This window comes from Balaenoptera borealis, assembly GCF_965194805.1.
Source record: "Balaenoptera borealis genome assembly, chromosome: 3".
Classification (NCBI taxonomy): domain Eukaryota; kingdom Metazoa; phylum Chordata; class Mammalia; order Artiodactyla; family Balaenopteridae; genus Balaenoptera; species Balaenoptera borealis.
In genome coordinates, this window is record NC_138866.1 from 47,470,977 (window position 1) to 47,495,648 (window position 24,672).

The 24,672-nt window shown below is 39.1% G+C and overlaps 1 long non-coding RNA gene across 1 annotated transcript in view; it reads left to right on the forward strand.

Annotated features, from left to right (window-relative positions):
- The first annotated feature begins 19,577 nt into the window (after nucleotides 1–19,577).
- Nucleotides 19,578–24,672, forward strand: part of LOC309625416 — a 54,819-nt gene continuing 49,724 nt past the window's right edge. Inside the window, exon 1 of the long non-coding RNA XR_014242512.1 lies at nucleotides 19,578–24,621. This is a non-coding gene — a long non-coding RNA (uncharacterized lncRNA). The remainder of the gene's footprint in view (nucleotides 24,622–24,672) is intronic.

Below are 24,672 nucleotides of genomic sequence, written 5' to 3' on the forward strand. Positions count from 1 at the left end.
TTGAACTCTGGATCATAGGTTATAAATTTAGGTTACAAGCTTATTAGGTGATTTTTCCCTGCAAGAATGAAAAAGTAAACTTCAAATATTTCTATTTTGATGAAAGGGAAAAGTTAAACATCTATTGTGGATTGAGTGCAAAGTCCATGGTCTTCCCAAATGGATAATTACAATTATTTTAGAGTAATAGTCCCTTTCTACCAGCCTGTTTGCTTGCATTAGCTTCAGTAGATTAAACCCTCTGGGGACTTAAAAGTTGTAGGTGAATGTTTTATCCTGGAAACTATAATGAATTAGAAACTCTCTAGGGCTGAAGTCATTTCCTGCAGTATTTTTTCCAGGCTATTAGAGTATAGTTTATTCCCCTGCAATATAAAATGCACAAAATGGGGACCGAGTTAGTAAACCTCCCTTGGCATTTCAATTACTACAGTTCCAGGAAATGACTTACGTACGGGAAGAACAGAGACCAATATTTGCACATCAATTTTCTTTATTTCGGCTTCAAAGTGTTCCAATATTTCTCTAGTTTCCTAGAAGATCGGGACTTTGAGAAGCAGATTCCCACAATGAAGTCAATGTAATTCAAGTCAGACAGAGTGAATTTTATTTTTAGATGTTTTTTTAAATTTTAAATTGCAGTAAAAGCACTTTGTTTGTTGGCTTTAAAACCTCTTTATGCATTTTTTAAGGTGGTGCTCTGACCTACTCTGAGATTTTATACTGTGAGAATTTCAGAAGATTGTCAGTATTGATGCTTGTTTCTAATCCTCTGTGTGTGACGGTTGCTGCAGAAGTGATTGACAATGAACTTATTCTACTCTAAACCCCACAGAAATATTGACTCATAATACCTTGTTTTATATTCAGTTTTCCAGTTTATAACACTCTTTCCCATGTTTAACCTTCATGATATCACTATAAAATAGACTTGGCATTTTATAAGTTAGGAAAATAATTCAGAGGTTCTGGCAAGTAGATCTCATACTTAAGTCCTCATTTGCATCACCTACAGGAGCTTTTCATAAAGTAGACTCATGTGTTTACTCTCCCACTCAACCTCCAAGACTCTGCTCTAACAGGTAAAAAGATGCCCAGATGATGCTCATAGGGAACCCTGTTTAAGAGGACTTTTCTAGAGCTCTTAAGGAATGGAACCAGAACTCAAACTAGAGTTGCTGACTGTAAGTCAACAGTTTTCCCCATAGATCACAAGTCAGGTAGGAGCAGTAGGTGAGATGCAGGTATTACGGGGATAGATGTAGATGGGTGTGGATTGATGGTAAAAAGATACATCTTAGAGCAATTTTCCTTCAAAAAAGAATTTTCAGCAGTGAAGATGGAGTGATAGTCGATGGTCAGAAATTTTCAGATTGGTAACATTTTATGGGATGATGGGGAAAGAGGACAGGCAGGTCATACATGCTGTTAGTATGGATGTGATATTTGTTTCTATGCATAAAAAATAGGAAATGTGGGAAAATGAGACACAGGAAATAGTTAGATTGTTCCATGTATCTTTTCAGAAGCCACAGTGGAAAAATATCCATAAGTGGGAAAGTTGAAAACAAATAATTGAAAAAATAGCTGCCATCAAACCAAAGTAAATTCCTAGGTATATATATGGGGAAAAGATACTGCATGTTTTAGAAGATGAGTTATACTCAAGCCCTAGGAAGGAAGACCTGAGTGGTAGGTATTTCCAATTTTGTATTACAAATGATGAAACTAGGGTTCAAGGAAGTAAAGGATGTAACTTAGTATGCTTGGTGAATGTGTGGGAGAAGGAATTTAAACCTGTGAATTAAAGTTTTCTATCAAACTCTACTAATAAATGGCAGTATAAAAAAGAACCCACAATAGAAGGAAATTAGACTCTAGGAGACTGAAAGAAGGCCTAGGAAATACAACCTACAATCCATTCTGTGATGTTGATGGAATGTAATATTGCCTTCCCATGTTTTTGTCATCAAAGAAAACCACAGAGCTATGATCATGAAATTTCTTCCTGGATATTTGACACTGGGACTTTCCAAATTTTTATTATTCAGAAGTCAAGACAAAATTTCAGCCTTGGGCAGGATTAAAAAATGGATTTTGTAGAGAATAAAATTCAGAAAATTTCCTTGTGCTGACACTTACCACCTGTTGGTTGAGAATTTTTGTTTTAGATAATGCCATCTTAAGTAGTATACTACAAACACTTTATGCTTTTAAGTGTTTGTAGCTCTCAGAATCTGTGTTACATGTTATAGAGCATTTTGTAAAATGTATTTTTTTCAAGGCTATAAAGGACTTCTAGAAGTTTATTTTGATATTTTTAATCATTGATAGTCTATACAATAGATTGTTGTTTTCCCCTCCAATAAAGCTCCTTTTTGTAGACTTGTCACAAGTTTATCCCAGTCATTAGTTCACATTGTCCGGGTTTCTTCAGAAACTACGTCTCCTTTCCATTTCTTTTCCAAAGGCCTTTCCAAGTGCTAAGACTCAAAATAGGCCTCTCATGCCTCTTATGTCTTACATAAATCTGAGTTTGGCTTCAGGAAAACATTAAAGACACAATTAGCACCTAAAACTTCTTCAGTGTGAGTGTTCTGATACATCCTGAATCATTTTCCACAGTCCGTGGAAGGAATTTCTGATTGAGTCCTGCTCTCTGCTTCAGAAACTTTCTAACCATAATTTGTTTTTCCTAAGAAAAAGTAATCTTGTATATTATGAGCAGGAACCCAAGAATTCACAATGGTCATTTTCTTATAGGAACACAGGAAATGATTTGCCTTTCTAAAAGTAAATGCAAAAACCTATAATTGTTCTTTCCCAAGCCTCTAGAAATCATCTCAAATGCAATTATTATAAACATTTCAGATATAGTATTTAACACTGAGAACATAAAATTAAAAAAAAAATTTTTTTTCATAATGGAAGCCAGAAACAAAACAATACTTATCATATAGAAATTTCTTTGTTTTTCTCTTCCTTCTCATAACTATTAACAGACAGACACTGTATAAAGAATTTAAGCTCAGTGGGAAAGAATTTTGGAGTTATTTCTAGTAATTCCCTTATTCCCTTAATGGTGTCAGAATTTTAAAAAATATGTAGCTGACTTTATTTTGTTAACACTTGCTCTAATCTTAACTTCATAAAATGGAGGTTTTTCATCTCCACTAATAGAGCAGGAAATCTGAGAGTTCAGGCTCTGTCCATGGCTGTTGTTCTCCCTGAGAATGGTCTTTAGCTTTTCACCTACTAGAGGAAATAATGATTTTTATGGTTTTCAAGTGTCTTTTTAAAATAGGGCTTCTTTTTACTTTGATGACATATTTCAACTCACAGTTTATATTTTCTGAATGGATAATCCTGTGGGTAGACGCCCTTTCATACATACATATGATAGGCAGTTGAATAGACAAAACTTCCGTTAAAGAAACCATTTTGTAACTTAAAAAATATTAAGAATTGCATTCTAAATGAAAACTCATAAATTCTGGGTATGTTCATATAATTTTAGAGCTTGGCAATGTATGCCTATATAAGTGTATGTGTATATATGTGTGCCTGTGTGTGTGTGTTTCTGGTATAAACTGATTTAAGAAACTATTTTAAGAGAAAAAGATACCCTTAATTAGCTCACTCATATTTTACTTTTATTGTATGAAATTTAGCACACTGAGTGGTTTGTGCTGTTTCTGTGTTTTAACTTGTTTTGCTTGTCATTTCTGCTTTCTAATGGTTACCAAAAATAATACTTGTAAGTATTTGTAACATCAGGCATCTTGTTTCATCTTTGGTTTAATGATCTAAAATTCTTTGATCTTGAATACAAAGAGAAATCCCAGAACATTTCAGAGTGTTGTGGGAAAGGTATTGAAAAGTAATTTGAACCCAAGACCACATCCTACATAGGCATGTACTCAATACATGGTATGCTACAAATTGACTGCTGACCTGCGGCAGTGGTGACTGTGGTAGAGTGTATGTATTTGCTTCTGTGGACCTTCTTTCCATAAATATTGTATATCAAAAGAGGAGTTCTTTACTTGGAGTCCATGATACATGTAGGCAAAATGGAGTGTACATGTGCACATAGGCCTTTTTCTGAGGGTTAGATTGATAGCTTTCTTTAAACTGTCAAAGGGTTTCATAACGTGAAAAAGGCAAAAAAACTAATGAACTAAAAATTTAGAAGATGACTGTGTGCAATGAGCTATATATTTCAGATTTTCTAAACATCACTTATGTATCAGGGTTCTCCAGAGAAACAGAACCAATAGGATCTATCTATCTATCTATCTATCTATCTATCTATCTATCTATCTATCTATCTATCCATCTACCTACCTACCTACCTACCTACCTATATATCTGTTGGGTTGGCCAAAAAGTTCTCTGTAACATCTTATGGAAAAACCTGCACAAACTTTTTGGCTAGCCCAATACCTATCTATTGAAGAGTAGATTTGTTACAGAAATTGGTTCAAGCAGTTATGGAGGCCAAGAAGTTCCTTGATCTGTGGTCTATAGGCTGGAGAATCAGGACAGCTGTCCAAGTCCAAAGGTCTGAGGATAGGGGTGCTGATGGTATAAGTCCCAATCTGAGTCCAAAAGCTTGAGAACCAGGAATGCCAATGTCTGAGGTCAGCAGAAGATGAAAGTCTCCACTCAAACAGAGAGTGTGTCCTTCCTCCTCCTTTTTGTTCTATTCAGGTCCTCAACAAATTGGATGATGTCCACCCACACTGGGGAGGACCACTTGCTTTACTCAGTTCACCAATTCAACAGCTAATCTCTTCTGGAAACACTCTCACAGACACATCCAAATAAAATGTTTTACCAGCTGTCTGGGCATCCCTTAGCCCAGTCAAGTTGGCACACAAAGTTAACCATCGCAACTTAATAGCCTGACACCTAAATTCATCATGACTTTCTCTTCTGCCTCTTAAGACTGAGATGCCAGCCAAGAAACTAAAGAAACTTTATTGACATGAATGGTACAGGCATATGTCCAGAACAGAGAAAGTGCAATACAATTTCATTTTATGAGTGATGTGTTCCTGAAGACTTGGCAGAATTCAAAACTTGCATATTTCATGTCTCATTGCTCCCATAGGACTGACAAACAATGTTTACTAGTGAAAGTGGCCAAGACATATGCCAGTAACATAAACACAGTTGGTAATTCATTCATCCCTCCTCCAACTTACAATTATAATTCTTCAAGATTAAAAAATAGATTTACATTATTTCTAATTTTGTGCTGAAACTTGATTGATATTTTAAGTTCAGCCTTTTCAAGTTAACACAACTCTAATTTGCATAAGGTATGTTACACTGTGTGTGGTAAATTAAAAATTCATTCTATCTTATTTTTAGAAGGCTCAAATTTTTAACTCAATTTTATCTCTTGTAAGATACCATTCACAAATAATTTTGCACAATAAATAGTGTCACTAACACTACTATTGGTACAATTACTGGTCCAATTAATCTATAAATGGAAATAAATTTCTCTCCATTCTCCAGTAGTTGTCTATGTTTTGTTGCTTTTATATCCTGTTGCAGCCTGACAACTAAGGAAACCCAACTAGAAGGAGAGGTTGAGACAAATAAAATATCAATTAGAAGCAGGTGTGAAAAATATATATCTAATTCTGGTTTTCATAAAGTGCATGTGTGTGTATATAAGTGTTTAATTTTAATTTTGATTCAGTGTTCTGTAGATAATTTTAATTAACACTTGAAGGTGGTTTGAGGTATAGAAATTAAGCCATTCGTTTTGATTCTTGGACTTCATGGTTTCCCATCCCTATTTGGAAAGGAGGAGAGTATAAATTACCCTTGGTTTGTCTACTATACATCAGTCACAATAGCGTAAGTAAAATCTTTCAGGCTTTATAATAAAAATTAAATGGGCTTCCCTGGTGGCGCAGTGGTCAAGAATCCGCCTGCCAATGCAGGGGACACGGGTTCAAGCCCTGGTCCGGAAAGATCCCACGTGTCGTGGAGCAACTAAGCCCGTGCTCCACAACTACTGAGCCTGTGAGCCACAACTACTGAGCCCATGGGCCACAACTATTGAAGCCTGTGTGCCTAGAGCCCGTGCTCCTCAACAAGAGAAGCCACCGCAATGAGAAGCCAGTGCACTGCAACAAAGAGTAGCCCCTGCTCGCTGCAACTAGAGAAAAGTCCACGCACAGCAACGAAAACCCAATGCAGCCAAAAATAAATTAATTAATTAATAATAAAAAAAAAATACTTGTTTTAAAAAAAAATGGAGTATGTCTTTTTTTGCATTTAAGAAATTTGAATTTTAAGGACACTATGATTTATCATGAACCAAACCTCTGGCTTTTAGGTTGTTTTGGCCTCAACTTGTAAAGCTTCTTTATACAACAAGTAGTTAACCAAAAGTGGCATGTTTGGTTTTCAGTTTACAAGTAACACTGACTCTTGATTGTCTCAAATAAGGGGTCCTTGCTTTAAATACACATGGAAAAAGAGTAAGGAAAAGAGGTGTCTCGGGCCTCATGGGAACCAAGTAATAGCAATGGAACCAGAAGTCATGTAAAGACAGCCGCAGACACATATCTCGGCTATATGGCAAGCACAATGTAATTTAAGAACTAGAAGATTTCTATTCCTTAAGGTCCAGTTCTAGCTTTAGGGACCCATCATGTCACCCCGTCAATAGCAGAAGTTCAAGGAGCCCTATCGCAGTGCTCTGCCATTATTACCCCTCAGCTAATGGTATGGTCTCCTCCAGAAAGCCATCCTTAGTCACCTAAGTACCACTTCTCTATGTTCCCTTAGTGTCCCATGTGCCTTGCTATTGCAGTGTTTCTCATATTGTATTATATTTCTCTTTTTCTTGTCAGACACCTCTACTAGATTGTAAAATCATGTTCTGTGCCTTGGTCATCTCTGTATTCCTATCCCCTGGCTTGTCTGTGTGAGTTTCAGTCTTTGCTCCCCTTACCAGCTGCTTTTAACTGACTTTCTTTTTAGGACTCAATACTTTCTCAAAGGGAGAATTAGACTTGTCACTTAGTCACCATCTTCTCTGTGGGGTAGAGCGTTTGTGCCATATTACCTCCTAGCTGTAGATATAAAAATGGCTGTCCTGATCCAACAGCTACGACCAAATTGATGAGGGTGGTACCAGCATAATAATTTATGTAGTCTAGCTTGGCAATGGGTTGGGGGCGGGGCGGCATTTTGAGACCTGAGATGTGCAGTGCAAGAGATCACACCTTTTTTTGATCCAAAAACTTGAGTGAGTAAATACATGAACAACCTATATTGGTTATCATCCAGCCACTCCTTTCTGAACTATTTTCTTTTAGATTGAAGAACTAATATTCCTTTGGGGAAGAAGCATGATCTCAGTTTTCAACAGGTAAAAGTTTCATTTCCTTCATTAACATCCCTGGTAACAAGAACCAGTTGCTGAGAAATAGGTCACAGCTATGCATGAAACTCCAATCTGCTGGTGTAATAACCTCAAATGTCAATAGATCTTTAATGAAAAGTTTTCAGTTTTTGGCAGAGTTTTGGTGACTAATTTCTACTGTATAATTTGTATTTGGGATAAACCAAATTCCTCAAAATTAGGTCTGCTTTTCCCTGCCTTTCCCGATACGGTCCTTGCTAGACCCCTGGTTACATTATTCATTTCAAAGAACCATTTTTTGACCACATTGGCACTTCAAGATGTTTGTTTTTCATCTCTGGTTACCCAGCTCTTTAGAACCTTTCTTACTACTATAGTATCTAGGAAAATCAGCACAATCTGTTTCAGCTACTGTGATGGTTAATGTATTTATCAAATTGGCTAGGTTATGGTACCCAGTTGTTTGGTCAAACACCAGTCTAGATATTACTGTGAAGGTATTTGTTAGATGTGATTAACATTTAAATCAGTAGACATTGAGTAAAGCAGACTATCCTCCATCACGTGAGTGGGCTTCATACAATCAGTTGAAGGCCTTACAAGCAAAGACTTAAGTCCCTGGAGGAAGAAGGAAGATGTCCTCCCTCCAGACTGCCTTCAGGCTCCAGACTGCAAAATCTGGAATTTCTAGCCTGCTGGCCTACTCTGCAAATTTCAGACTGCCAGCCCTCTGCAATCACGTGGGCCAATTCCTTAAAATAAATCTCACTCCCCCTCTTTCTCCCTCTGTATGTATTGTATATTACACACACACACACACACACACACACACACACACCACACACACACACACACACGCACTAGGTGAATTAAGATACAGACACATAAACATCCTATTGGCTCTATTTCTCTGGAGAATTCTGGCTAATACAGCTACTATCAGCCTTATTAAAGAAGTGGGATTATTCACACCTACTGGGAATAAATTAGATCAATGGTTCTAAATCCACGGGCCCATGGAGGTGTCTCAGAGACTAGCAAAGGGAACAGGTAAAGTGCTGAGAGGAGGTGCTCTCTGTTCTTCCCTTTCTGAGCTTCAACCTGAATGGTTTGACTTTTATCTTATATATTGGAAGATGGTGCAAATAGTGCTTAGAAAATATCCCACTGCTAAAAATAAAACTTGAAAATTACAGGGTTACAGTTAGGATGAACCAACTTCTCAAAGTTTACATATATCTGGTATCTGAATTAGATTTTTAGTAAATTTTTCAGTGTAATTTTTGACTGATGAGGGGGGACTATCCCAAAATGTGCCAAATATATATTTTTTTGTAGGCTGTAAAGATATTACCTCTATGATAAGGATTTTTCAGGACCCATCTTTCCCAGTAGCTTGATTCTATCCAGCTCTATAGTTTTATACCTATCTAAGAAGATATAATTGACTTTGCTTCTCAAATGCAAGTCCATCTTCTTGAGTGGCCTTTCATTAGAGCAATAATCTCTAAAAATCATGAAAGGCAAGGAAATGTGTATTTGAGATCATATTCCTAATTTGTTTTTTACAGGATCAGTGAAAAGACTAAACCAAGATGGGGCCACAGGATCAGGGAGTGGTGGATTCTCTTGGTTGCCGCCTGCAGGAACTTGGGAAGGAAGGAAAACCTGGACTGATGTTCACCAAGTTCTGCAGAATTGGTGGCAGGTGTGAAGGGGATTAAAACCTGTGAAGTTGTGGGGTGACATGTTGACAGCATTGTGGTTGCAGAACTCAATGGTGGGCCTAAAGGAATTTGATCTTCCAGCTAGAACCAGCTAGAAACGGTGTCAGAATCCTCTCCATTTAGTCGCATTGTTTGGGTAGGAATAATAGGAGAAGATGCACCTTGTAATAGAAGTGGGCTTCCAGAAATATCTCATGAGCTGGGACCCTGCTATCCAATGTTGCATGGCCCAGCAAACCATGAAGTCTTAAGATTTCTCTGAGCTAGAAGGTCATCATATTGGTTTTGCTATTGATGGGGATAGGGATTTTGAGGACAAGTAGGAACCTGAGCAGAGACTTAAAATGCATCTGTGTAACCAAAATAATATGGTTCTGGCACAAAAACAGAAATATAGATCAATGGAACAGGATAGAAAGCCCAGAGATAAACCACACACTTATGGTCACCTAATCTATGACAAAGGAGGCCAAAATAAACAATGGAGAAAAGACAGTCTCTTCAATAAGTGGTGATGGGAAAACTGGACAGCTACATGTAAAAGAATGGAATTAGAACACTCCCTAACACCATACACAAAAATAAACTAAAATGGATTAAAGATCTAAATGTAAGGCCATATACCATAAAACTCTTAGAGGAAAACACAGGCAGAACACTCTGACATAAATCACAGCAATCTTTTAGAATCCACCTCCTAGAGTAATGAAAATAAAAACAAAAATAAGCAAATGGGACCTAATTAAACTTAAAAGCTTTTGCACAGCAAAGGACACCATGAACAAAAAGAAAAGACAATCCACAGAGTGGGAGAAAATATTTGCAAATGATGTGACTAACAAGGGATTAATCACCAAAATATACAAACAGCTCATGCAGCTCAATATCAAAGAAACAAACAACCCCATCAAAAAATGGGCAGAAGACCTAAATAGACATTTCTCCAAAGAAGACATACCGATAGCCAAGAGGCACATGATAATATGTTCAACATCGCTAATTATTAGAGAAATGCAAATCGAAACTACAATGAGATATCACCTCACACCAGTCAGAATGGCCATCATCAAAAAGTCTACAAACAATAAATGCTGGAGAGGGTGTGGAGAAAATGGAACCCTCCTACACTGTTGGTGGGAATGTAAATTGGTACAGGAGCTATGGAGAACAGTACGGTGGTTCCTTAAAAAAGTAAAAATAGAGCTACCATATGATCCAGCAACTCAACTCCTAGGCATATATCTGGAGAAAACCATAAGTCAAAAAGATGCATGCACCCCAATGTTCATTGCAGCACTATTTACAATAGGCAAGACATGGAAGCAACCTAAATGTCTATCGACAGATGAATGGATAAAGAAGATGTGGTACGTATATACAATGGAATACTACTCGGCCATAAAAAAAGAATGAAATAATGCCATTTGCAGCAACATGGATGGACCTAGAGATTATCGTGCTAAGTGAAGTAAGTCAGACAGAGAAAGACGAATAGCATATGATATTGCTTATATGTGGAATCTAAAAAAATGGTACAAATGAACTTATTTACAAAACAGAAACAGACTCACAGACTTAGAAAACAAATTTATGGTTACCAAAGGGGAAAGGTGGGGGGGAGGGATAAATTAGGAGTTTGGGATTAACATATACACACTACTATATTTAAAATAGATAACTAACAAGGACCTACTGTATAACGCGGGGAACTCTTACTCAATAGTCTATAATAACCTAAATGGAAAAAGAATTTGAAAAAGAATAGATATACACATATGTATAACTGAATCACTTTGCTGTACACCTGAAAGTAACACAACATTGTAAATCAACTATACTTCAATATAAAATAAAAATTTTTTAAATATTTAAAAACCTCACCTGTGCATCTCACACTTCTTAACAGTCTTCAAAAGTTCCCTTACTACTATAGGCTAAAGTCTAGTTGAGTGTTTTTCAAACTGTAGTGTACATCAGAATCACCTGTGGGAACATTAATTGCTGGACCCACCTCCAGAGTTCCTAATTCGGTAGGTTCAGAATAGGACCTGAGAATGTACATGTCCAATAAATCCCCAGGTGATGTTGATACTGCTGGCTCATGGACCACACTGAGAACCACTAGTCTAGGCTACTTAGCATCACACAAATGGACCTTCTTACTTCAGTCCACGCCAAGCTCTTTTGTCTATCTTCCCACATTCTGGCCCGCACTTTGCGATTCTGCAACATGGAACCGCTTATAGTGTATTTGGTGGTTACTGTGCTGTTTCCTGCTGCCTCGGTTCATGTTCTTCCCTCTGCTTGGAATGCCCACTCCTCCCTACTCCATTTATTTACCTGGCTAATTCCTATTTAGCTTTTATGAGTCCGTACCCACCATCCCTCAATAATCTTCTTTATCATTTATGTTGCCTCCCACCTCTCCCACTCCTGCTCTGGGCTAGACAAGCCTCCTCTAAGGCGTCCATCCTCTGAACACCTTTCTGTACTGCACTTATCCCCTTATGCTAGAATTGTCAATTTACGTGTCTGTTTCTTCTATAACCTGTCAATTCCTTGAAACCTGAATTTCATCTTATTCTTTGAATACACGGTGCACTCACAATGGAGGTGCAAGATAAATTGGGGGAAGGGAGTAGAAGGGAGGAGGAGGCGGGAGGGGGAAGTGAAATGTGTGTGCTTGATTGCTGGGGCCTCTATCTAATACCCAGAGAGCCTGTGGACCTGGCTTAGAGTAAAGCTTCAGGTGGCTGTCAGGCAGTAAAAGGATTCTTTTAATTCCATCTGTTCTTGATCCTGTAATCTATAGAATTTTAGTGCAAATCAAATAAACAACACACTGGGGTTATATAGCAGACAATTTTCTATCTCATTTGGCTGTGACCACTTTCCATAGCATGGAGGCCTATAATGAGGGACATGTGATTAGTGTGGCAGTGTCTGGCAGGTGTCACGTTTAACTTCCCCTCAGTTGAATGAGGTACACCTTTATTAAAATGTAGGGCAATTTTAGTAATTTACAGTTAGAATACATTGTTTTTGCCTTGTTTTCTATAGCACCCAAGGACCATTACTTGCACAATGAAGCATAAAGAGGTACTTTGGTTCACAGACTACTTTAAATAGTCACTGTTTAGGCTTTTTGGTTTTCCCATTTCTTCTGTCTGGTCTCATGATGTATTATTCTTTTCCACTCATGGCTCCATTGAGGATGAAACTCTTTAGCCCATTTTAGCCCGGAAAGAGCATAAAGAACATTCCATGTAACCCTCTCATTTTACCGATGCTGAGCGTAAGTGGTTTGTCCAGTCCCAGAGCTGGTCCGAATGGAAGACCGGAACCAGGCTCCCGCGCTCACCACTGCACCATGCTGCCCTTCATCATCTGTTTAAGAAGTCCCGTTTCACGGGCTTCCCTGGTGGTGCAGTGGTTGAGAATCTGCCTGCCAATGCAGGGGACACGGGTTCGAGCCCTGGTCTGGGAAGATCCCACGTGCCACGGAGCAGCTGGGCCCGTGAGCCACAATTACTGAGCCTGCGCTTCTGGAGCCTGTGCTCTGCAACAAGAGAGGCCGCGATAGTGAGAGGCCCGCGCACCGCGATGAAGAGTGGCCCCCACTCGCCGCAACTAGAGAAAGCCCTCGCACAGAAACGAAGACCCAACACAGCCATAGATAAATAAATAAACAAATACTTAAAAAAAAAGAAGTCCCATTTCACAAAGCAGCAGCATAATTCCAAAACAAACTCAGCCCCTAAAATAGGGCAGAGTAAATTTGAAGGTAAAATCCAAGAGATACATTGCAAAGGAAGGTACGGTTTATTACTGCCAACCATATAATCACAGGTAACATTTACTGAGGGTTTGCTATGTTGTGGGCACCACTCAAGTTCTTTGCATGCAGTATCTCATTAGATCCTCAGCAACCACCCTGTGAGCAGGTCCATTATCATTCCTAGTTTACAGATTGGAAACTGAGGCTTAAAGGTGAAATAACACCCCTCACATCTACGCTGGTAGAACCAAAATTCGAGCTCTGTCTCCAGAGCTCATGCCCTTCACCACTACACGAACAAAGTAAAACCAGACAGAAATTCCAGTCTGGTTGCAATAGTGACTGAAGCAAAACAATTGCTACCAAAGTTAAACAGTGAGACAACAAGGCGCCCAGGGGCACCTCCTGCCTTGCCTTGTGTTTGTGAAAATAGGGACATTGTAATGGGCTGGTGTCATTCTGATTTACCTTCTTGTCTTAATAACTTGTAAATAAATTACATAAACTTAGGTTTGGAAGACACCACGGAATTCATCTAGCCCAGCGTGACCAGATGAACACAGCCGCCCTTCTTCAGGATCCCTGGGGAAGAGTGTGAAGTCTTTGTTAAGACCAGCCTGTGACGGAGGGTTTGCCATGGGAGAGTCTGCTCTGGGGTTGTTGGTTCTTTCTCATCCTGAGCTAGAGCCCACCTCACCTGCCCCCTTTCCCTCCTGGCCGTAGTCTCTCAGGTAGAGGGAGGAAGTCTGCAGCCTCTGCTCTGTGACGGCCTGGAAGAAATAAAGACCACGTCTCCCTGCAGTCTCGGTCCTCATCAGGTTACACATCCCAGAACCCCTTTCAACCTCAGTGTTTTCCAGCTCCCTTACATTTGCTCACTTCTTCCGGGACATAGTATAGTTTTTTCCTATATCTTTCTCCAGAGTATAACACAAAATATTATCTTCTCAGTGCTGAGTGATGTGGGATCTCTTACTTCTTGAGTTCTGGGTATTATACTCCTATTTATACCCAAAGCTAAGTTACTGAAAGGCAACCACTTTTCCCCAAATAATTTTGTACTTATAATTAACTATATACTCAGACCTATTGAACAAGAATTGCTTTGAAGCCCAGAATTTCCTATCCCAAGGCTAAAGGATGAACTGAACAGTTAATATTTGTTTAAACTGATTATTATTTTAAACGTTTCTGTACAATATTCTAGGCCTGTCAGGATCATTTTGAATCTGTTGTTTCTGTTAATTATATGTAATTTTCTCTCATATTACTAAGAGAAAACGTTGCGCCTGACAGGGGCAAGGACAGAGACTGCCTTGTGGTGTGCAGTTAAGTGAACTTTTTTCAGAACCGGTAATCGATATTCTTTCAATGTATTATTCAATCAGCTGCACCTCCACCTAAGCAGTAATGTTAGCTTTCATTATTCTACTCATAAAAATACCATAAGAAACCTTGCCAAATGTTTTGTAAAAGTCAAGACAGTATATTGAAGATATTCCATTAATTTGCAAATTGTTTTAAAATATGTTTTCAAAAGTAGAGTCATTTGTAACCAATCATACTTCCAGTTCTAAGAGTGATGATGAGTTCTTAGGGTATGCCGACTCCCAAGGATCTCCTTTCAAGGAGGATGAGAACTCTGTCACCACTAGATTTGTCCTTGCACCAACCAGGTGAAGTAGGAAGGGTTTGCCAAGGTTGAAAATGAAAGCCTATGAGTGTGAGAGAGAGAAAATATGAAGGCCTGTTTTTTTGATGTGGAAACTGAAACTTTCTTAAAGTCACCTGGCAAGTATATAAACCAGGATTCACATCCAGCTCTTGTCCTCCAAGTTCATCCTTTACATTGAACTGAACATTCTCTCGATCTGAATCCCCTCCATGCAATTACTGTGACGAGTTCTAGCTCTCTTAGGGTCGTGAGCAAATTTCAAAATAGGGTAAACAGAGTCACAGGCAAAAAATGTTGCATTTTTATAAAATATCACTTTTTGTTTGAAGATGGAGGGCATTCTTTTTTATTGGTACAAAACCCAAAGTATTTTGGAAAGTAATGTAAAATTCACATTAAATTTAAAGATGAAACAGGAGATTTTAAAGATATCTTATGCAAGTTTTGGCCCTCTCTGAACTATCAGTTTACCACTGAGTTATATTTATTTTTCTTTGCCATTAGAGCTATTTCAGTGGAAAAATTTGAGATATTTATTATTTGGGACTTTATGAGTTGCAAGTGACAGAAACCCCAACTCAAACTGGCACAAATTAAAATGGTTAACATAAATGAAATTTTGAAGAATAGGATTTAAGAGTCATTGGACCCAAGAGCCCAAACTCTAACATGCAGACTTGAACTCTCACTTTGGTGTTCCTCTGCTTTCTTCTGAGTTCTGATTTCTCATCAAGGCTTTCTGCTAGTGGTGGTGAGATGTATACTAACCAGGCATCCTTTGCTCTCAGCAAGCCAGCTGAAAAGAGAATGATTCTCAACTGTGCCAGCAGACATTTCATGGGTCCTAAATGCATCATCTTCAGACAGAGCAATGTGGCCAGGAGCTGTGATACTCTGAGTCACATGCCCAGTCCTAGGGCTGGAGTCAACGCCTCTGGAATGTCATGGCCTGACATGTGTGAGGGCTGGCCCCCAAAGGAAGACAGGGCAGCCAGGTTCTTAACAGAAGAAGGGGAAGGAAATGCAAGTAGGCACAAAGCAGATGTCCATGCAAGCCTCATTTACACTTGGATGTCCAACAGACATCTCAAATTTTATAAGTCCAAAATGCAACTCTTTATTTTCACTCTTCCAGTCTTTTAACTTAGAAAATGGCAAAACCTTACTCAGTTGCTCAGATAAAAAACTTTGGAGTAATCCATCATTCTTCTTTTCCTCTTTCCGTAGCAAGTTTTCTTGGTTCTAATTTTAAAATACATCTTCCTTCAGACTACCTCTTACCACTTTTATCACCAGCAGCTTTTAAAAAATATCTCTCATTTGGATTACTGTAATTTCCTTACAACAAGACTCTGAACTACTGCTCTTGGTGCTTTACTATCTGTTCTCTGTATTATAGTCAGTTATTTTTTAGAAATAGAAATGAAATTTTGTATAACTCTGGTCAAAACCCTACAGTGATGGTTCAGAGACCAAACATAAAATCTAAAACAATAAACTTTTAAAATATAGGAGAAAATCTTTGTAACCATGGGTTGAACAGAGATTTCTCAGGATGTAAAAAGCATGAACCATAAAATAAAGATTGATAAATTGGATTTCACCAAAATTAAAACCTTTCTCTTTTTAAAAGACACTTAAGAAAATGAAAAGACAAGCCACAGACTGGAAGAATATATTTGCAAAATACATCTTGGATAAAGGTCTTACATCTAGATCATGAGGAACTCTTATAACCCAATAATAAGACAAACAACCCATTAACAAAATGGGTGGAAGATTTGAACAGATTCTCTTTCATATAAGAGATATGGATGGTAAATAAGCACTTGAAAATATGCTCAACCTCATCAAACATTAGGGATATGCAAACTCAAGTCACAATGAATGCCACTATATAATTACTAAAACAAACAAAAAAACTTCACAATATCAAGGGCTGGCAAAGATATGCAGCAATTGGAACTCTCAAACACTGCTGGTGGAATGCAAAATGGCACAGACATGTTAGAAGACAATTTGGCAGTTTCTTATAAAATTAAACATATCCTTACCATAAGACCTAGCAATCCCACTCCTAGATATTTCCTCAAGAGAAATGAAACATCTGTCCACACAAAGACCTGCAGGTGAATGTTTATAATAGCTTTATCCCTAATGGCGAAAAGGTAGAAACAATCTAAGTGTCTGGATAGAAAACTCGTGGTACATCCACAGTGGAGTATCTCTCAGGAATGAAAAGTAAACTATGCACTGAGACATGTAAAGACAGGGAAGAATCTCAGATGCATTATACTAAGTGAAAGAAGGTAGACACAAAAGTCTACACACTGTCTGATTCCATTCATATGCCATTCCGGAAAAGGCAAGATTATATGGTCAAAAATCATATCAGTGGTTAACAGGGTCTGAGAGTGAGGGAGGGGTAACTACAAAGGGGCACAAGGAAAGGTTTTAGAGAGATGGAAGTGTCCTGTATCTCAGTTGCGGTTGTGGTTGTGTGCTCAAAACATGTTAAAACTCATTGAATGGCACACCTAAGAAGGATACATTTTCTTGTACATAAATTATACCTCAATATATATTTGACTTAAAAAAGAAAAATGAAAAAAACAGAAAAAGAAAAATTATCTTTCAGGGGCTTTCAGGGGTTTCCCATCACTCGTAGAATAAATCCTCCTCTTTGACTGTTTGACTAACCAAATTATATATATATATAAATTATATATGTAATGGATATATATATAGGTATATATATATATATATATATATATATATATATATGCTCTTTTAAAGTCCCAGGACTATGACTATATGTGATATTATTTTGTATCCTTCAAAATAAATACATTTTTGTTGAATAATTACATTCTTATATTAGGTCATGTGATCATAAACAAGATCCCTCTATCTCTTGCCTGTGGCAGCATCTAATTATAAGAAAGTCATCTTAGTAGAGGAAAAGAGCCTTCTGACTCCAGAAGGTGCCACCTCAAATTCACAAACTTCCGGCAAAAATCACAGTGGGATTTGTCCCAGTGGTGTTAAGTAAGTTTATGATAAATGCTTTACAACAAATATCACAGTTTGCAAATAATACTCTCCAACAAAGGCTTTTCTCCATCTCCCTTTATATAAACAACTACTCATATAACTTTCAAGACTAAAATAATCATAACAATAGCTAATGTTTCATGAATGCTTAATTCATGCCATGCTCAGTGCCGAACACTCCACACAGATGATCTCATTTTTATCCCCTCATGGCCCTGTGAGGCATAAGTATGCCTCTGAAATCCTCTTCTAACAGAGGAGGGACCGACCCTCTGAGGTTGTGTAGCTTGACGGAAGTTGTGCAGCCTGTGAAGACTCAGAGTCAAAATTTGACTCCATGTCTGTCTCTTGAGGGCACATGTGTGGTCGGTTAGTACAGTCATGCCTCCCTATCTGTGGGTGGTTGGCTCCAGGACCCACAGAGATAACCAAAATCTGAGGACGCTCAAGTCTCATATAAAATGGCAGTAGTACAGGTGGGCCCTGCGGCTGACTATACTGTCTTGTAAAATCTCTGGTCCTGATGTGTTGTTGCCTCTTTGCATATTTTGCCTTGTTTTTCCAACCAGACTGTAACCTATATAAAATCAGGTATTGTGATTCATTCATCGTGCTGTTTTCAAAAGCACCTAGCATGCTGTAGCCTCAAAATAAAAATGTACTGATTGAACATTAATCCCTCAGACTTACATACCCCTCATCTCTGTCCTCTCTGGGGGGATTGGATATATGTTGCCTTAGTGAAGGGTGGAAGAAGGATGAAGGTGTTTCTTATTCTGTAGATATTATGCAAAGGAGTAGGTTACTTTCTGACTAATGATTTCAATATAGCTTTATTTGAGGTTAAACATATCAACATTGTTTCATTTACATGCTACTACATTTTAGCTCATCTCCAAATACCTATTTGAGAAGAATTAGTATTTACTATACATAATCTGAAGCATTTATATCCTATTTTTATTTCTTATTGGGGATTTCCTATAAATCACATATGGCCCCAAAACTTCTCTTTAGCACCTCCAATTTTGGGGAAAAAAATGTGATGCTGTGTGCTAGTCTGGTCTGTTCTAAATATACATTTCCTTTCTCTGAATCTGCACCATGTGGTTTTACCACAAGTGAAGAAAAAAAGTCAAAAGAAGCTAACTGGTACAAAAAGTCATTAGGTCAAAAAAATATCAAGTTTGTCATAACATGAAATTTTTAAATGCATAGTTGATTTAATATATAGATAAGCACAATCAAAGGAATAAAAAAGGATATTATAAAATGTAAATTCAACTGGCTATGATTTTTTATTGATTTAAATTCAAATTCACTACTTAGGTAGTTGTAGCACTCTTGGATAATGATATGGGGAGTATCAGTACCATTTTAAACATTACTGTGTACGTACAGTATTTATTCAACGTTCAACAGATATTTATTCAGCACCTGCTATGTGTCAGGCATAGTGCTCTGAAGTTACACTGGTAACCAAAGACAAACAGTTTCTGCCCTTATGCAACTTACTTTCTAGAAAGCCCCCCACTCCAAATAAAGAAACCCTCGTGCAGGTCCCAACCTGTCCGTGGTTTGGGGTTGCCATCTGCCTCATAAAGCAAAGTAGAGGGTTTGTCTTCTGGGAAGACAAAAGTCATCTTCCCCTCTGAAAAACCTCTTACATAGTTGGAGGGGAAAAAAAAGAAACCCCAAATAAGTAACCAAAGTGACAAATAACTGCAAGTTGTAATAAGTCCTAAAAGGAAACAAATGGGAGCTGGGATAGAGTATCAGGTTGGAGAGGGATTGAGGGGCAGAGTAAAAGTGCTTTAGATAGCATGGTAGGTGCTGGCCTTTCTGAGGAGGAAGGAGTTAAGCTGAAAATTGAAAAACGAGTAATAGACGAAAGACGTGCGTGGTGTGTGTGTGCGTGTGTGTGCGCGTGTGCGTGAGTGTGTGTATGCGTGTGCGTGTGTGCACGTGTGCGTGAGTGTGTGTATGCGTGTGTGTGAGTGTGTGTATGCGTGTGCGTGAGTGTGTGTATGCGTATGTATGCACATGCACCCCACCAACGGGAAGCCACAGATATAAAGACCATGAGGCAGGAAAGAACTTCAGGGGTTGAGCAGCTGAGAGAATCCCCTTGTGAATGGAAAAAGGTGAATGATTGAGGGGCAGTGGTAGCAGGCGAGGTGGGCACCAGCTGGATTGGGGAGGGCTTCACCAGTCATTGCAAAGGAGTTGGGATCTTATTCTAAGTCCAGTGGAAGCCATTTAAGGGTGTTAAGCCGGGACATGACAAGATCTGACTTACTGCCTAAGAAGGACACTCTCATTGTGGTGAGGAAAATGGATCCACGGAGGAATAAGGATAGAAGCAGAGGCTGAAGGGAAATGACTATGATGCTGGGGTGAAAAACGATGGTAGCTCGGACGAGGTTGGCAGTAGTGAAGGCAGACATAAGTGGATGGCTTGCTGGTGGGATGAACACGGAGGTTGAGGGAAAGAGAGAAATGAAGCTTGACTCTTCTTTTTGACTTAAGCCAAACGTAACTGAATGTGGCGGGTGGGGAACTGGTTTTGTGGGAGGTATTGATTCTGTTTTGAACATGTTGGGTTTGAAATGTTTGTATGCTATCCTACACCCCCAAATGATGTCGAATGGAGAGATGACAAGCTTACAAGTGTAAAGCTTAGAGGAGGGGGTCTCGATTAGGAATATTACTTAGGGAGGAATCAGGTTATAGAAAGTATTTAAAACTCTGGGATTAGATGAGATCACCTAGGAAAAAGAATTCAAAAATAAAGAGAAAGAGTATTTAGGAGAAATTCCTAACAAATACTACCATTTGGAGATTGGATAGGAGCAAAGGAATTCCTCCTGCAAAGAGCCAGAGGAAAAAGTGGCCAGAGGGGTAGGAGAAAAACCAGGAAGCTCCCAAGAAAGGGCAAGGTTAAGTAGTCAAAATTTGGACAAATAACCAAAATTTGGACAAGTAACCCAATACTTCTGTGCCTCTCTTGTGTCATCACTAAAATAAATGCATACATTTTTATTAAATAAGAAATTTAGAATAGTATATTAGTTTTCTATTGCTACTGTAACAAAGTACCATAAACTTAGTGGCTTAAAGAAACAAAAATGTATCATCTTACATTTCTCGAGGTCGGAAGTCCAAAATAGGTCTTTTACACTGGACTAATATCAGTATATCAGCAGGCCTGGTTCCTTCTGGAGGTACTAAGGGAAAATCTGTTTCTTTGCTTTTTCTAGCTTCTTGAGGCTGCCTGCATTCCTTGACTTCTAGGCCCCTCCCTTCTTCAAAGCTAGCAATGGCAGGTTGAGACTTGACATCTCTCTAAGCTAGCTTCCACTGTCTCACCTCCTTCGACTCTGCCTTCCAGCCTCTCTTCAACTTAATTGAAAGGCCCTTGTGATTACACTGGGCTCACCTGGGGAATCAGGCTACTCTCCCCATCTCATCGTCAGTTGATTAGCAACCTTAATTCTATCTCCTGCTTAATTCTCCTTTATTGTATAACATATTCACAGGTTCGGGGGATTAGGAAATAGGCACCTGTGGGGTTGCTATTCTACCTACCACAGATACGCCTCAGAAGACTGTTCGGAGGTATATAAAGGATGAGTGAAAACACAAAGTACATTTGCCTGGCATACAGTGAATATTCAATACACATTGGCTATTACTATGATTACTCTATTTCATTTCTACCTCAACCACTAGATAGTGAGTTTCTCAGGCAAGTATTCTGTTATATTCATCTATATAATATAGGTTATAGATGTTCATAAAATATTTGTTGAGTGACTACATGGCACAAAGAATGCTCAAGAATGTTTAGTGAATAAATGAATGCAGACACGTATACTTCAGAGAGAGTTACAGAAGCACTGTACTCACCTCATTTGACTTGACCTTTGCCGGAACATTGTGGGGTAGACTGGCATTCCTCCAAACCAGTTTGTTTTCTTGACTTCTCCATTTAAGTTCACAGACCCACCATTTACTCATGTGCGAAGCCTCAAAGTTCTTTCGTGGTATGTACTGAATTATTTACACCTAGTCTACTTCCTCTCCCATCTTTGGTTCTTTTTGACACTTTCTCCCCTTTATTCATTCAACAAACGTGTCTTTAAAGTCTTATGTGCCAGATATCAGGCTAGACATCCCCCGAACAAAGCTGAATTAACACAGTCTTAAAGGGTAGCCAAATTCTCGGCATTCTTCCTCAGTCATGTCTCCTACTTCCTCTTGTTCCAACTATTAGCTGGTTAGGACCCTCACTACCTCTCTCAGCTTCTTGGAGTCTGTTTCCCCAGTCTCCGCCACGCTTCTTTACTAAAGCACAGTAGGGCCGGTCTCCAAATGTGCCTGATATTTGCCTTCATGCTCTTGTTCACGCTTCTTCCCTCCGCCTAGAATGTCTTCACTCCCTGCCCGGTAAAATATACGCCCTCACTTTTTTCAGCCCCATTTCCCACCCCACTCTTCTCAGAAGCCTCTTTGACCCTGGCAACCAGGTCTTCTTTCTCCCTCAACATTCTTGTCTTCTTGATTTCCTGCAGAGGCACCTGGGTTGTAAACATGTCTGCATGCACTCAATTTTTCCCCACTAGGCTCTCAGCTTGTTCAGGGCAGTGACTGCATTTTATTGTAGCCACACTGACTCTAGATTCCAAGTTTGAATCTTGGCTTTGCTACTTTCAAGCTCTGTGGCTTTGGGCAAGTTATTAACCTCTCTATGCTTCAGTATCCTTATCTGCTAAATGGGGTTAATGATATTCCCGGGTCAATAGCGTTATGATGAGAACTGATTGAATAAAACACAGGGGCTTGGGACTTCCCTGAAGGTCCAGTGGTTAAGACTTTGCTTTCCAGTGCAGGGGGTGTGGGTTCGATCCCTGGTCGGGGAGCTAAGATCCCACATGCCTCATGGCCAAAAAACCAAAACATGAAACAGAAGCAATATTGAAACAAATTTAATAAAGACTTTAAAAATGGTCCACATCAAAAAAAATCTTAAGGAAAACAAACAAAAAAACACAGGGGCTAGCACATGGTAGGCACTCAACAAGCATTTGTTGAACTTCTACACATCTAGGTGATTGAGAATTTGATATCACCACTTATTTGGGGGGAGAACAGAGATTTTAAGAGTTAAATAACCCAAATCAGGAAAGAACTAGGCTTAGAAGTTACATCACTTCAGCTCCACTTCCCAAATACCTCCCACTTCTGAGTTGGAAGGAATATATTTATTTTATTTAAGAGTGTTTTGTCTTTTTCTTAAATAGAAGGCTGGAGTCAAGCTACCTAATTTTACATACTCTGGTTTTAACCTATGGGAGATGATTTGGGCAAACTTCTCAGCCTGTAAGCATTTTCACATTCTGCATTATATCTGGCCAAGCCCCAAGTCTCCGTTGTAAACTCCTTGACCTTAACCCCCTGAGCTACTTGACAGCAGGCTAGCAATTCCTCTCCATTCCGTGACATTCCCATAGTATCTGGAGGGCCCCAGCTGCTCCAGGAGGGTCCATGACATTGTTCCCAGTTACCTTGTTCCTTTACTTTGGGTTTTGTTGGGCGCAGGATGGGGGGCGGGCGGGGCAAAGGCTGGAATGAAAATCTCCAAAGTGCCTTAGATGATACAACTACCTGTTTTAAGATTTAAGGGAAAAATAAAATTACTCCAGGGCTGTAGCTGGCTGGGAGTTATCAGAATGTACATTGGGGCTTCAAGGTTTTATTCAACTGTCATCCTCTTGGGGCAGACACCGAAATGTCAGTGGATTGAAAGCCCTTCTCTGTTCCAGGAAAACCACAAATTGCAAATGCAAATCTTGCGGTAGCACCACTTGTAGAAGTAGGGCAGAAAAACTCTGGCAGCTCAAGAAGAGGCGAGATACTTGCATACCCCATTTGAACTCCACACTGGTCTGTTTTAAAACAGAAAGACGGTCACATCTTTCTCTGGTTCAAACATTTCGAATGGCTCTCTATTGCTGATGAGATTAATCTAGATCCTCTGGCCTAGCCCATAAGGTCTGCCACCACCCAGCCTCAGTTTACCTTTCTGGCTCTAAGACTGACTTTCCCAGCCCTGCCAGTTGCCACACTCCTCTTTCCAGTTGTTCTCTAAACAAAGACACAGGTGCTCTAGCCTTGCTGAGGCAATGCTAAAATGTAATTTTAAAAGGGGGAAAGAATAATATCTCACTTCTAATCTCACGGGGTATGTGATAATAATAATAATGCCTATATAACACGCATTGTATAAAAAAGCACTGCATACACATTAACTTATTTTAATCTTCATAACCTAATCACCATCACATTTTTATCCATAAGGAAACTAGGTGTTAAGAAAATTGCCCAGGGACCTATAGTTAGAAAATGATGGAGCCAGGATTCCAAGTGACAGTCTGGCTTTTTAACCACTGCGACCTTCCAGAAACACTTGTTCTCTGGGGACGGATTGTTCTGTTGACATCTGAACCTTCAGGAACTTTTACTGCCTCTGCTGGCTTCTGCCAACTTGGCTGGTTAACATGGAGCCTTGCGAAGGAGAAAATGGACAAAATCTCCTTTAAAGCCCGTGCACTTCCTAGAGCCACAGGATGCACGATAATTTGATAATTGTCGGTTTTTTTCTAAAAAGGACCAAAGAAAACTAGGTTCTCTGCATCATCTCCCTTGCTGAGAAGTTTTACTGAATTACAAGTTCATAAGAGAAATGTTTATGTGAGTTGTATCATCAAACTAAACTTTCCTCGAGAATGCTCGGAGTTAATGGCTAACAGCTGTGGGGAGCATAAAAACAACTTGGCCATACCTGGAGTGCCTCGGAGTTGCAGAAGCTAGCCTGCAGTGGCTCTCCTTCTGTGCTGCTCAGTAGAATCCCAAGAGAAGCAGAGCTTTTGAGAAATACCTGGTCACTGGGCCCCTCCCCAGACCAATTAAATTGTATTCTGGTGCATTGGTAAGTAGGGGGTCGGGGTGGGTGGGTAGGGGTGGGCATGCACTGGGAGTT